This window comes from Panthera leo, chromosome F2, assembly GCF_018350215.1.
Source record: "Panthera leo isolate Ple1 chromosome F2, P.leo_Ple1_pat1.1, whole genome shotgun sequence".
Lineage (NCBI taxonomy): Eukaryota > Metazoa > Chordata > Mammalia > Carnivora > Felidae > Panthera > Panthera leo.
In genome coordinates, this window is record NC_056695.1 from 21866956 (window position 1) to 21880741 (window position 13786).

The following is a 13786-nucleotide window of genomic DNA, read 5'->3' on the forward strand; positions in this document are numbered from 1 at the left end:
TTAATATTATATTTAATAGAAACAGAATTTCTAAAAATGACAAAGATAGCATTTTAAATCAAAATCTCAGGAGGCTGGTTTAAATGGCAGATTAGACATGGCTGAAAAGAGAATTCGTGTCCAGGAAGTTATAGGTGAAAAAAAAAATGCACAATAATGAGGCACAGAGCACCAAAGAGATGAAAATATAAGAGAAAATGTAAGAGACATAAAGACTCAAATGAGAAAGCAGAACATGTATCTAATTAGAATTCCAGAAAGAGATAACAGAGAAAATGAACAAAGGGCAATAGTTGACAAAGTCACTGATAATTTGCAATATTGATAAAAGATATGAGTTTTCAGACTGAGAAAATAAATAATCCAAATAAAATAAACAATAATAATTATGTGCATCACACTTTATAGTGAAACAATACTAAAGACACAACTTAAAGGATTTTTAAAAAGCAACAAACAAGAAAAGATAGTTAAATAACAGCTGATTTCTCACAAGCAACAATAAAGGCAAAAGAAAAATGTAACAATATTTTCCAAGAAACATAACTGAAAGAAAATAACTGTCAGGATATCATTTTATGGTCAGTAAAATCACCTTTGAATAACAAGTATAAAATAAAATCATTATCAGAGAAACAAAAACTAAGCGTATTTACACTTTGAGACCATCTTAAAAGAACTTCTAAAATACCTACTTTAGGCCAAAGAAATTGATCCCAAAGGCAAGGTCAGAGAATCAAGAAAAAATGGTGGGCAAATAAAATGGCAAAGTTATGTGTAAATCTAAACAAACATTGACTGTATGTTTAAGGACAATGTTTAATTGTGGAAGTGGGGCAAAAATGAGAGAGAAACAAAATGACATGTATGCTGGATGTGAGTGGGTGATCAAGTTAACCCATTTAAAAATCCTTGTACTATTTGGTAGGAAGAAAAAGGTTTTGATCCATTTTATATTTCAGGTTGCATTCATGTTAGAATTTTAAGAGTAACCACTGGAAAAATGTTATAGACTGAAACTTCCTGACTATGATAAAGAAAATATGGAATAAAAAAATAAAAACTCAATCTACATCAGAGAAGATTTTTGTAAAGAGAGAAAAATAGAATAAATAGGTAAAAAGAGACTTCAGCAGAAACCCAAATATATCAGCAATCACATGATATTATTTTGAGATATACGTGCATGTGGTAAAACTATGAAGAAAAACAAGGGAACGACAGATAAAAACTTCACGATAATGCGTCCTTGGGAATGACAAAGTTGAATGCTATTATGAAGGGTACACAAAGAGCCTCAAATGTTACGAGCAACGTTGTTTTTCTCAAGCTGGCTAGTGGCTACAGAGATATTTCTCTTTCCCTCTCTCTCATTTATGTCCAAACATACACATACGTATCATACTTATTTTCATGTGCTTCACAAAATTTCATAACAAATTTTAAAAGAGACAAAATTACAAATTACAGAAGATGCAGAGAAAAATAACCATGGCAGAATCACTAGAATATGGACATCTCATTTTACGAGGAAAACATTCAAAATTATAGCTGGAAAAAAAAAAAAAAACTATGATACTTCAATTCTTCTATTGTTTAAAGTCTAGCTGAATTACTTTAAAACCACATGTTTGAAGACCTCATTAACATACAAAGTTCTCATCTTTTCTCATTAGCCTGAAGTTCAGAATTAACAATACAATGGTGGCTGATGCTATGGAGCAAGTGAAAGCAAGCTCAAACATGAAGTTAAGAAGTGCAAACTCTCGGTGAGAGACATTTAGGTGAGCCATAGAGTGTTTCATTAACTGTTTAAGATAGTCATCCAAAAAATAAACACATAGAATTAAAATATTCTCCTGGAAAACCTGCAAACCTCCCAAATGAGCTATATGGACCACAGCTGCAAAATTTTAATTGGATCTATCTTCGTTGAAGTTGAATAAGCATTTCTTAAGATGCTGGGGGAGCAGTGTTAGACAATGGTTAAGCAATTTTCCTGATAAATTCCATGAGATCTACCAAGTGGAAAGCTTCACTTTCTGTTCTATACCTTTTTACTGAAGGCAAAAGATATTTCCTTCCTGCAGCAATAATAGCTCTCATGGTATACACATTAATCTGAGAACTCAGAAACTTTAACTAAGAATTTTGAATGCTAATGGCTGTGGGTGGAAAACGAAGTAATTTATGTGTCATAGCTAATTAAGATTACAGTATTTCAAGGCGCTTAAAATTCAAGTTCAAAGAACTTGCAGTGCTTTGGTCTGATAGGTGGTGTCAAAGAGCCCTTAAGAGGGCTTCCTGCCTACAGCAGTAGGCATGCAGTAGCTCATTCACCGTATCCTATAATTAAAACAATAAAACTCACCCTTACTTCTTTTGGGTGCTAAAATTTCTTCAGAAAAAGGTAGTCATCATTTGCTACAATTTTATTTAAAAATGAAAAGTTTTGTGGTACTTATTTCATTATATTTTCATTAGGAAAGGCCTTCGATCGATGTGAGCTCTGTTTCTGACACTGATGAAGTATGAAATGATAAGCAGACAGCAAGAGAAGGCAACCACTCAGAGAAACAGTGCAGCTTTATCTACTAGAGTGGAAGACATCCATTCCTATGATCCAATGATCCTACTCTGAAGTGGTGAATATAGTATGACATTGTGTGCACATGTACTCTGAGAGCCAGGTACAAGGATACTTAAAGCAGTAATATGCAGGATAGGAACACATTGGAAATGACAAAAATGTCCACTGACACTACAGTGGTTAAATAAATACGGCACATTCATATGACGGAGACTCACACGACACTGCAAAGGAACAGATGACGACTACACACAACATGAATTCCACAGACAATACTGAGTGAAAGACACCTGAGGCCAAATAATACATTTTGTACGATTTCATTTATATTAAATTTAAAGTAGGCAGAATAATCCATAATGCTAGAAGTAAGGATAATGGTTAGTTTAAGGGATAGAAGACTGACTGAGCAGGTATGAAATGTTCTAATATAGTAGTAGCGTTTTATTTCTTGAGCAATATTTACTGAGTTCTCATGGTTTTGCTCCTGAAACATTTTAAATTTCACTTGTGAAATGGAATTATGTCTATCTCGAGAGGTCATTGTAAGGATTAAATAACAATGTATGTAAAATGATGCACATTGTACCTGATACCTGCTCAGACAGTTGTAATTGTCATTGCTATTATTAACAGCGCTCTGCTGCGCATACAATAAATTTGAAAACTTACATAGTTAACCATGCTCTTCGAAGAGTGTTCATTGAATCCCATTTGGTGTTATACAATTCTCAAACACTGAGCTATTTCCTGGAAATACCCTTATGAAATCAGCTGCTTCATTATTGTAAGGGTGTTGTTGAGGGCATTGTTGATTACAGTACGTGTGTTCTCTTGATAAGGACCTACAGAAGAAATTTCTTTTCTATCTCCGTAGGAAAATAGTTGTACTCCTGAGCAACAGATCCTGTCTAAATTTAATTTTACACATACTGTGAATCCTATAAAGAAAACATCTTTCTTCTTGACTTTCTATTTGGATACTGAAAACCTCAGACTTAAATCTGTGCTCTAACATTATCAAATGTGGAGAGATTTACAACTTACATTTTTTGGATAGATTCCATTTTCTTTAATTACTTGTTTTTATTTCATTTCTATATGAGCTGTCTGAAACTATTTTTGGAGTACGAGGAAGATATAAATAAATGAAGAGCCAACAAATCACATCGTGTTGAATTCAGTTATGGAAATATCTTCCAAGATAGCAGTAATTAACATAGTTGCCATTCCATTGAAAACGTGCTGAATAAGTGACTGCAAGAATGACTTGGCATTTTGGGATGACTTCTTTAAAAGCAAGGTTTTGGGAAAATAAAAGCCTGTGGTATGAACAATGGACTGGAATGGATTGAAAACAAGAGACAATAGAAACGAGAAGGAGGTTAAAGCCAGGATGGCACTGTAGTCAACGAACATTCAATACAGAGAACTCAAGAAGTACGGAGCATTGTTTGTTGATGATAGTCATGTGGGACCACAGTGATAGCAGCAAAAATGGAGAATAAGGGGAAATCTAAGTAGAAGAATAGACAAATTATATAGAATATTATATAATATATAAATATATATATATATATTAGACAAATTATACAGAAGGTACAAAAAATGAGATTTCAGGGGTGAATTCAAGATTGAGCTTAGGATGAGAGTTTGAGGATCGGCACACTAAAGGGTAGGTCATCAGTTTATAAGGTACATATAGATATCTAGGAAATTAATGCACTTCTCCAATATAAATCATTTACAAATTTAGAATGTGTGAATTCTGACAACTCAGGATTTGTATTCCATACATTAAATGACTGGAATGTAAGAGTGCTCTTTTTGGGTGTAAGCAAGGACCAGGTCCGTTAGAACTGACCAATGGATGGGCAAAAGGAAAAACAAAATCCACGATGATTTTCGTACTTTAAAAACAATACAAAATATAAAAGCTTGCTTTGTGGGGTACCTGGGCGGTTCAGTCAAACATCTGACTTCGGCTCTGGTCATGGTCTCACCATTCGTGAGTTCGAGCCCCGTGTTGGGCTCTGTGCTGACAGCTCAGAGCCTGGAGCCCGCTTCAGATTCTATGTCTCCCTCTCTCTCTGCCCCTCCCCTGCTTGCACTCTGTGTGTGTTTCTCTCTCAAAAATAAATGAGGTGTGCCTGGGTGGCTCAGTTGGTTAAGCGACCAACTTCGACTCAGGTCAGGATCTCATGGTTTGTGAGTCCAAGCCCCGCATCAGGCTCTGTGCTGACAGCTTGGAGCCTGGAGCCTGCTTCAGATTCTTGTGTCTCCCTCTCTGACCATCCCCTGCTCTCTCTCTCTCTCTCTTTCTCATTCTCTCTCTCTCAAAAATAAATAAACATTAAAAAATTAAAAATAAATAAAAAAATAAACGAACATTAAAAAAAATTTTAAAGCATGGTTTGTTTTAGAAAAATCAATAAAGCCATGTTGAAATGATCTATGTACATACATTAATTTATCCCAAACTATATGTTAGGATAAGTTACATGTAAGATGCAATGGTGGATAAGATGGACATAGTTTTTGACTTATCAAAGCTTTTATTTTGAAAAAACACACCCTTATATATATGTATATATTATTAGATATAATTTATATACACGTAAAACAATTTATAATTTCTAGGAAAGTGGTTGAAGTGACTGATAGAATAGCTTCCTTTCTCTCTTATGCCATAAGAAAGTATTTCCTACAAAAATACAAGTTGCTGTCTCTTCACAACTTTTTTTGTAGATTTTAAAATCACATTACTATTCACAAAGCAGCATTGCTAACATAATGAAGACTTCTTCCTTATTGATTTATCTGAAAGCTGCCTTCTTTATTTCATCTACACTTCACATATAATTGGGAAAGGGGAAGCACTGAATGGACAAATTTTACAGGGGAGAATATATCTTGAATATGAAGTGTTATTACTGTTGACAGTCCAATAAAAGAGACACAATGGAAGAATTTATGGGAGTTCTTGAAATTGGCTGAAGCCATTTTCAACACACTGTATTTCATTCTTGGGCAAAACTGAAGCTATATTTCTTACACCTTTTTCTAGAAGTCAACATATAACAGGCAGTATATACTTCTCAAAATGTACTTGGCATTATCCAATGCCATTAACTTTTAAAACTAAAGTGTTTGAGTATTGAGACTTCTAATTGGGATGTCTAGCCATTTAATAGTTCTAATTGGCTTATTTTACAGAGTATGAGCCTGACAATAAACATTCCATAGTTGCTTAAATGCCTCATGTTTACAGACGGCCTGTGGAGGTTGCCTGGTAGTTACACTTTACTTGGGTACCACGTGTTTGCTGGGCAAATAAGGAATATTTACCTAAATGACCTTGAGACATCATCTGCTTTATTTTTCAGTTTCCCTACCTTTCATTTGATTTTTGTGTCTTTTTTCCCCTGTAAGGCAAGTTTCTCAGAAAAAGCTGGAGTCACTTCCCTTAGCCCTAACAACAAATGGAATCTTATTTTCCTTTAGCTTGAAACGTGTGTATAAATCAATTCTTTCATTCAGCAGCTATGAGGGTCCAGGGCAAGAACTTCAATCTGAGGTAAAGGTTTTGAGGATATATATTTTAAGAACATTATCTTCAATTTGAAGGTGAAAATGTCAAGTTTAAGTGAATTTCCCAGAGCAGAGCTGGGATGAGAACTCAGAAATTATATACTAACAGCACACCAACAATTAGTAGTGGCCTCTTGATTCTTATTTTTCTGCATTCTATATTTTTTCCACACATGACCTTTATCTTTATTTTTCTCTACATATCCACACATGAGCTTTATCTTTATTTTTCTCTACATATCATCATCGTAACTGATGTCTCTTTGAGGTCAGATTTGGTCAAAAGCAGCCAGTAAGTTGAGAAGAGAACCCTAATGTTCTGAGTACAAAACAAATTGTTATGTTCTTTGTAGCTTAAAAAATGACCTGGGACATACCATTTAATTTTAAATTATTTTAGTACATATTTTTCATTTTTGAAAACATCAAAATATTTATCCCTCAAAGATATTTTTCAGGACACAACTTTTCTTCCAATACTGATATTGTAACAAGAAGAGGATGATTTGGAGAAATTGCTGTGTGTGTGTGTGTGTGTGTGTGTGTGTGTGGTAGCCTTCCTGCCTATTATTCCTGCAAATACCTAAAACACCCCAAAAGCATGTGTATTACCAGTCTGCTATTCACACATATTGTATGTTGAGCAATTGCTTGCTCAGTCTTAGAAAGGAAATACCCAATTGGCTAGTTTACAGAGAGGTTGCCCTTCAGTTATTAGGAATGATTTTCATCCATGTCATTTTCACACATGGACAGTTTTGATGGGGCTACACAGACCACAGAATAAAGCTCAACTTTGGTTCCTACCTTTGCATCTGCTTCTGTCTGCTCTCACCTTCCACCAGAGGCGACAGATTCACATGCCAGAGGACTTGTTAGGTAACACACCCAGATGAAGCAGTCCAGAAAATGGATACATGTGCAGTGTTTGAGTGACGGCTGGGTAAAGTGCCTGCGTCTAAGGGGTGGTGGCTGGGTCAGTTCCATCTATTGTTGCCTTGTTGGGAGGAGAGTTGCTAGATTCTCTACTTTTCTTCTTAAAAAGGCAGAAAGACGGCTATTTTGATCTTGAAATATCCTAATCTCTTTCTAACATTTATTCACTCTGTTGGCCATGTGGATGAACCAAACTGCACAGCTGTGCTCTAGCAACCCCAAGTACTTGGAGTTTGCTCAGAGTACAAAATTTTGTCATACCTTGGAGTTTTGTCTCATGTTGTCCTCCCTCCCTGCAATGCCTTCTTCTGCTTATCCACTTGACAAATTTGTGTGCAGCCATCCTTCAACACGGGTTCAAAATCAGTTGTGCACAAGTCTTTTCCAATTTCCCTCCCCATCTGATCTCCCAACAGCCCAGCAGAACTATTCCTTTTGCAACAGTTCACTTAATGTCATTCAATAGAAGAGGTACTACACATACGTAGCTGTGACCAATATTCATCTCCTCTACTAGCATGTAAGAGACGTCGATTCCTCTGTGTATTCTTGATGCTTTATATTGTGAACAGCACCGAGAATGGCCAGTGCTTGTTGAAGCACGTAGAATAAAGAGTTCCCACAAATTTCCCTGACTGCATCCTCATTAGTCCTCATTTTCTACGTATGTCAGAGCAAGAAAGCCCCCAAAAGGTTATTCAATATATAGCCTAAAGTTCAGATTTCAGAATTACATATGCCCTGACACCATATTTTCATAAATAGAATGGCAGTTTGCTTCTGTCTCATGTGGTGTGAATACACAAAAGAGCCTGCTCTCAGAGGGCTTACATTCTAGGGGTGAGGCCATAGTGTTTTATTCCAATACTGTCAATCAACTTTTCCATCACTCTTTTTTTTTTTTTTTTGGTGCAGAATCTGAAGCATTTTATCTAAGGATACACAGGAAGTTGGTGTTAGAAGTGGCGGTAGAAATAATTTCTAGCATTGGGTACAGTCAAAAGTATTCCAGACATCTTCTTTGTTTCTCTTTTCTTAAACGAGGCTGCCAACTTCTTATCAGGACACACTCTACACACACTAGATGCACACACATACAAAAACACATGCACGAATGTTTTTAAAAAATTAGGGATCAGTCACTCTTACCAGATTTTAATTTAACTTCAAATTGTCTTATTTTGCACTCTAAATTTTGAGGTGAAGTTGGCTCACAGGCTGCAGTCAGGGGGCACAGAGCCTGAAAGCCTACGTATGGAACCCTCTAGTGGCCCATCCCTCTTTGACACCCTCCTCTGGCTTAGGTCCCTCATGACAATCCTACACAGGTTTACTTTACCTCTCAAACTTCCACATTCCAGCACTTTCCTGACCTGCACTTCCCCCTAAGCTACCCTACTCTCCGCATCACCATTCCCTTACCCTTGTGACCCCGTCCTTCAGTCCCCCGCAGAGGACCATGGTTGTGATCCACTATGGGAATGAGAGGCTGTTACTGTTCCTCACAGACATTTGTAATGTGACAGGGCCTTCTGTCACAGGCTAGGTCTAAGGGTCAAAGAGCAGTCCATACACATTGAGAATTTTTGTCACACAGGCAAAGGGACATCTGAGGCCTCTGATACCAGCCGCATTCTGTATTCCACTACTTCCCATGTTATGTCATCTTCTGAAATATAGTTGGATGATGTATTAGTTGGCCAGGGTGGCCATAACAAGGTACCACAGCCTGGATGTCTTAACAGAAATTCATTTCCTCACAATCTTCGGAGCTAGATGCCCAAGATCAAGGTGTCAGGAGAGTTGGTTTCTTCTGAGGACTTTCTCTCTTTGACATGAAGACCCATCTTCTTCCTATGTCTTCACACAGTCTTCCCTGTGTACCTATAGCTGCCCTAATCAACTCTTCTTGTAAGGATACTAGTCGTGATGGATTAGGGTTCACTCTAATGATCTTTTTTTAACTTAACTACTCCTTTAAATACCCTATCTCCAAATACAGTCACATTCTGGCGTGCTGGAGGTTACAGCATCAGGATGGGAATTTGGTGGCAGAGATAGAGGTCAGCATATAAAAAATGTGATGGTAAAATTCTCAAGTTCATCCACTTCTCTTGTATTCCACTTCATATCAGAGCAATTTGGTTGGTGACAAAGAAGGGAGTTGGGTCACTTGGTGAGGAGATCCGTTTCATTTAACTGTGCAGCCCCAGGCACAGACACACAAATGCCTTAGAAATTGTTCTTCTCCTTCTAAGCTATGTTTGGTGGGATCAACCCCAGAGGGCTAGCTTACAGAGCTTATGGCAATGAAACACGGCTTATATTTGTTTTACACCACGGAACTTCTCTAAAACACTTGTACTAGAATGAAACAGTAAAAAAAATAAGTTTCCAGTACAAATTGTGCTATCACAATTTTTCTTTTGATATAGTGAGTGAGCATCTGTGTTCTAGAATCTGCACTTGCTTAGCTCTACAGAATACTCCTTCCACTGAAATCTCTTAATTTTTTTTTCTAAAAAGAATTTGGTATTGTTATTGTCTAAAAAATATTTTCCTTTATGTTTTTAAATTTTAAACGTGTTTACCCAATTACATTTGTGATATTAATAACAAAACCTTAAGCAGCCCATTTGGATCTCGCCCTTAAGTACATGTATAATAATTTTTGAAAATGTTAATTTCTACACTCAATAATCTTTATGACTAAAGAAAAAATATGATTAGTGTGATCATTTACCTTTTCTGCAATGGCTCTGTAAAAATTGATACAGTTCATTCCCATTTGTCTCTAAGTCATGACTATTTATGATTCAATTACCAATGAGGTGTTCCATTAATGAACAACCAATGAAATCCCTTCATTAAGATAAATAGAATATAGCATTATCTCCTCCAGGTAAAATATATACACTCACTTGCCTGGCAAAAGAATAGAAACACAATCAAAACCTTAAGATTGCTTACGTTTGGCTGGCAAGAATTTGGGTACTTTTAACTTTCCTCTGTTATTTTTTTCTATATTTTCAGTACAGTGGTATGTTTTAATTTTATAATTGGAAAAAACAGGAAAATTTGTTTTTAAAACAGAATACAAATATACACATCGTCAATCTAAATTTTGATTGCCGTATCAAGTTGACCATTTAGCATATTAGTCTATGGTCTACTTGTTTTTTAAAGTGGCAAGACTTTATATGACCTTAAAATGGTTAAACTAAATTCTATTATAGTCAAGATTAAATGACATTTAAACACAAACACACATATATATGAGGTAATTGTAAAAAAATAAAATGTTCCCACAAGACCCCCACAGACTTCCATAGTTTGCACATAGGCAACTGTACTCTGGTTCAAAGAGAATTGCCTCAGGGAAAGCTTTATGATTCCTTGTCAACAAATTATACTTAGTAGATTTATAGGCTATAGTCCAGGTTTTTCATTTTAAAACATGGATAATAAGATCTATCTCTTCCCTTTCCCCTGTGTCTTTTGGAGCCATACCAGCTCTTAGAGAATAAAAACATAAGACAAAAACAGAAGTTTCTAGAACACTACTTAGTAGAGCTGGAAAATATTCACTTAATGTAGGGCTGATGTGAGGGTAAGAAAGTGTTTTCACTGTGTGAAAGAATCCTGAAAATATATTAATATTCATTCATTTATTCAATAAATATTTTTGAAGACAAAGTGCCAGACATAGTCATTAGCCCCTGAGACTGTAATGAGGAATAAGAGAAGGATCTTATCCTTGAGGAATTTACAATCTAGCAGACAAGGTAGACAACAAATAAGAAAGTAAACAACAGGTAAGATAATCATCTTATAATTGCCCTATTAATTCAAACAATAGCAAATCACATCATAGTTTCACAATTACAAAACATAATAGAAATTCCTTCTAAGAAAATTGCACTGTGATATAGAATAACAGAAATAACCTATCCAGGATGAAGATTGTGCTGAGCATAATTATTTGTAGGTCTTATGTAGGTTGGGGTGGTTGTGTTTTGCCCTTCAAAGTGGGGATTGAATATTCAATGAGAAATTCTAGTGATACAAAATTAGCTGCAGTAAGAAAAACTAATTATTAATTACCTAGAAAGAAGTACTTTTTAGTGATAGGGACATTTGTTTCTCTGGATTTATCTCATCTTTAAATCACATACATAAACACAAACAATCCTTTTACTTTCCAAGTTTTTGCAGCACCCTTGACTTTGTGGGAAATCTTGGAAAATGGCTGAACCTTTATTCAGCCCCTACAGAGCCATTATAAACCCATTTTGTGAAAGTAACAAGTAGAAGGATGGGTGGAAAAAAGAAAAACAAATTTTGTCACTCGTGAAATATGCCCAGATCCAACCTTCACTAACCCCATTGTGTAAAACATTCAGAATATTATTGAGAGAAAGCTTACAAGTGTAAATATACTTATTCTCAATGAAATCAACACCATCCAACTGATTTGTAACTATTCCCTTAATGCTGCTATAAACTTTATTGCAGTGAAAACACTGGTTCTACAGATTGCTTTCCTCTTCCTCAGGATGTGTTTGACCTTTGTGGCATTGCCACTATAAATCTCATGGCCCAACAACCCCTTGTCTGCAAGTGATTTCAAGCACTATCATAAAAATGAAACAGACAGACTTAATTTGAGTTCCAGACTTGAGGAAACTCAACTAAAATATTAGCATAATTTCGCTGAGGACAGAGGAAATTGTTAAAATATGTGTATTAGAGAGTGTCTGCAATTCAATCTGTCTTTTTTCTGGCTCTTGGGTGCCACCCAGTGATTAACTTAGCGGCAGGTTTCCGAAGGGGTCTGTGGTGCACAGTTAGCCACTGATCACGGGAAAGCAGGGCCAAGGATGCTAAGGGCAGTGAGGGCTGAAGTCTAAAATGTAGGAATAAGACAATATATCTGCTTAGAGATCTTTGTCCCATCCACAAAAACCTGGCCGTTGATGATGTGTTCCTCCAGACATCCAGACATCGCAAATGATCCCATCTGTGCATAAGGAAAATCAGATCTTCCAAACACAGAGGAGGTCCACAGGCACATGGTGGAGAAGAATAGCAAGGAAGTAGCCAGGACCCTTCAGCCTCCCCTTTCCTAATCCTCTTCTCCTGTTCTGTCCTCCACTGTCTAGACCCGCTCCCCAGTTCCATTCTAAGACAGAGCTTGAGAAACTCTATAACTGCAGAATCAGAAGCTGACTGAACCAGGCAATTATCTTCATCTCTCAAACTCACTAGTTTCTTATCCATAAAAATTCATGAAGGTGGGTGTAAGATAAACACTTCCCTTAGCCTCCCACTTTACAAAAATCAATAGCTCTCCAGTGTTGTTGCTGTGTTCAAACTAAGTTCTCTCTTTTTCTCTTAATAATATTTGTGACACATACAATACATTTTATATCAAGGATTACTGTCATTTTTTGGAGGTGAAGCAATATGTACTCAATTTAGTGGGCCTTCTACTTTTTTCTAGGAAAATATAATGAGCTTATAAATAATAGTTCTCTACATTATATATTTTTAGATTTTTATCACCATATATTATGTATTTACTTTATTATTATATGTAATATATTACATGTATCATATGTAATTTTATATTTATTTAATGTATATATCATATATATATATATATATATATATACACATAATATGTAATGTTATATACTTTGTCTTTTGTCTAGTCTCTCCTCTACTAAATTCTTAAGAGGAATTTAAGGAACTTAAGTGGTCCACTTAAAGGCCCACTCAGGCCAGGCTGAGCACAGGGGCAGATCCCACACAGAAGGATGAACATGAGATGGATTCCTCGAGCCATTGTTTTCTTCCCACTCAGTGACCTTCGTTAACGGTTTCTGATGGAAGTAGGACCAGAGGACAGACAGCTGAGAAAGAAAAAGAAAATATATGCTCCAGAAGACTAGGAAGATCCCTAGGAAAGGCACAGAAATAGCTGACCAAAATCTAAAATTGGAAATGGCACCTGCACCAATTCCCCAGTCTCCAGAGGTATGCTGGCTCCAACACCGCTTTCCTTAGAATTTCTTCCTCCTCCACCTTCTCAGCTAACTTCTACCCTAGAGGTACAGTTTGGCTGAATAAAGGGCTGATGCCAGTAGGTCCAGTTGTTGACTCGAAACAGGAGGGGACAAGAGGACTTCATCTACGGGAACATCTAGGAACCACTAAGATGCCTATGAGCTCAAGTAGTGGAAGACACAGGGCAAACTGGGGACAGACACAAAGAAATTAGCCTCAGAAGGAATTTTTAGATGAAACCCATAGGATCTGGATTGGCATTTCATTAAATCCCATGTGATTTGAAGGGACAGAGAGGGTCCTCTCAGGTATGGCTTACCTGGTAGTTGTCCTGATGTCTTGAGGTGGAAAGAGAAGGGGAAGGAGCCATGTTCCCAGACCTTCTCAGTTACATGTTCCTTTCTCACAAGGAACTGGTTTTGCCAAAAACAAATAAATTGATGATTAGGTCCTTATACTGGCCTACAAAAAGATCCATGAGACCCCTCCTGATTTTAATTTCTCACAGTGGTCTCACAATAGGAGGAAGATGAAATTGTTTGGGTTTGTAATGAGATCATATTCTTTGACCAATTTTAGTCATTTATGGACTGTTTACAT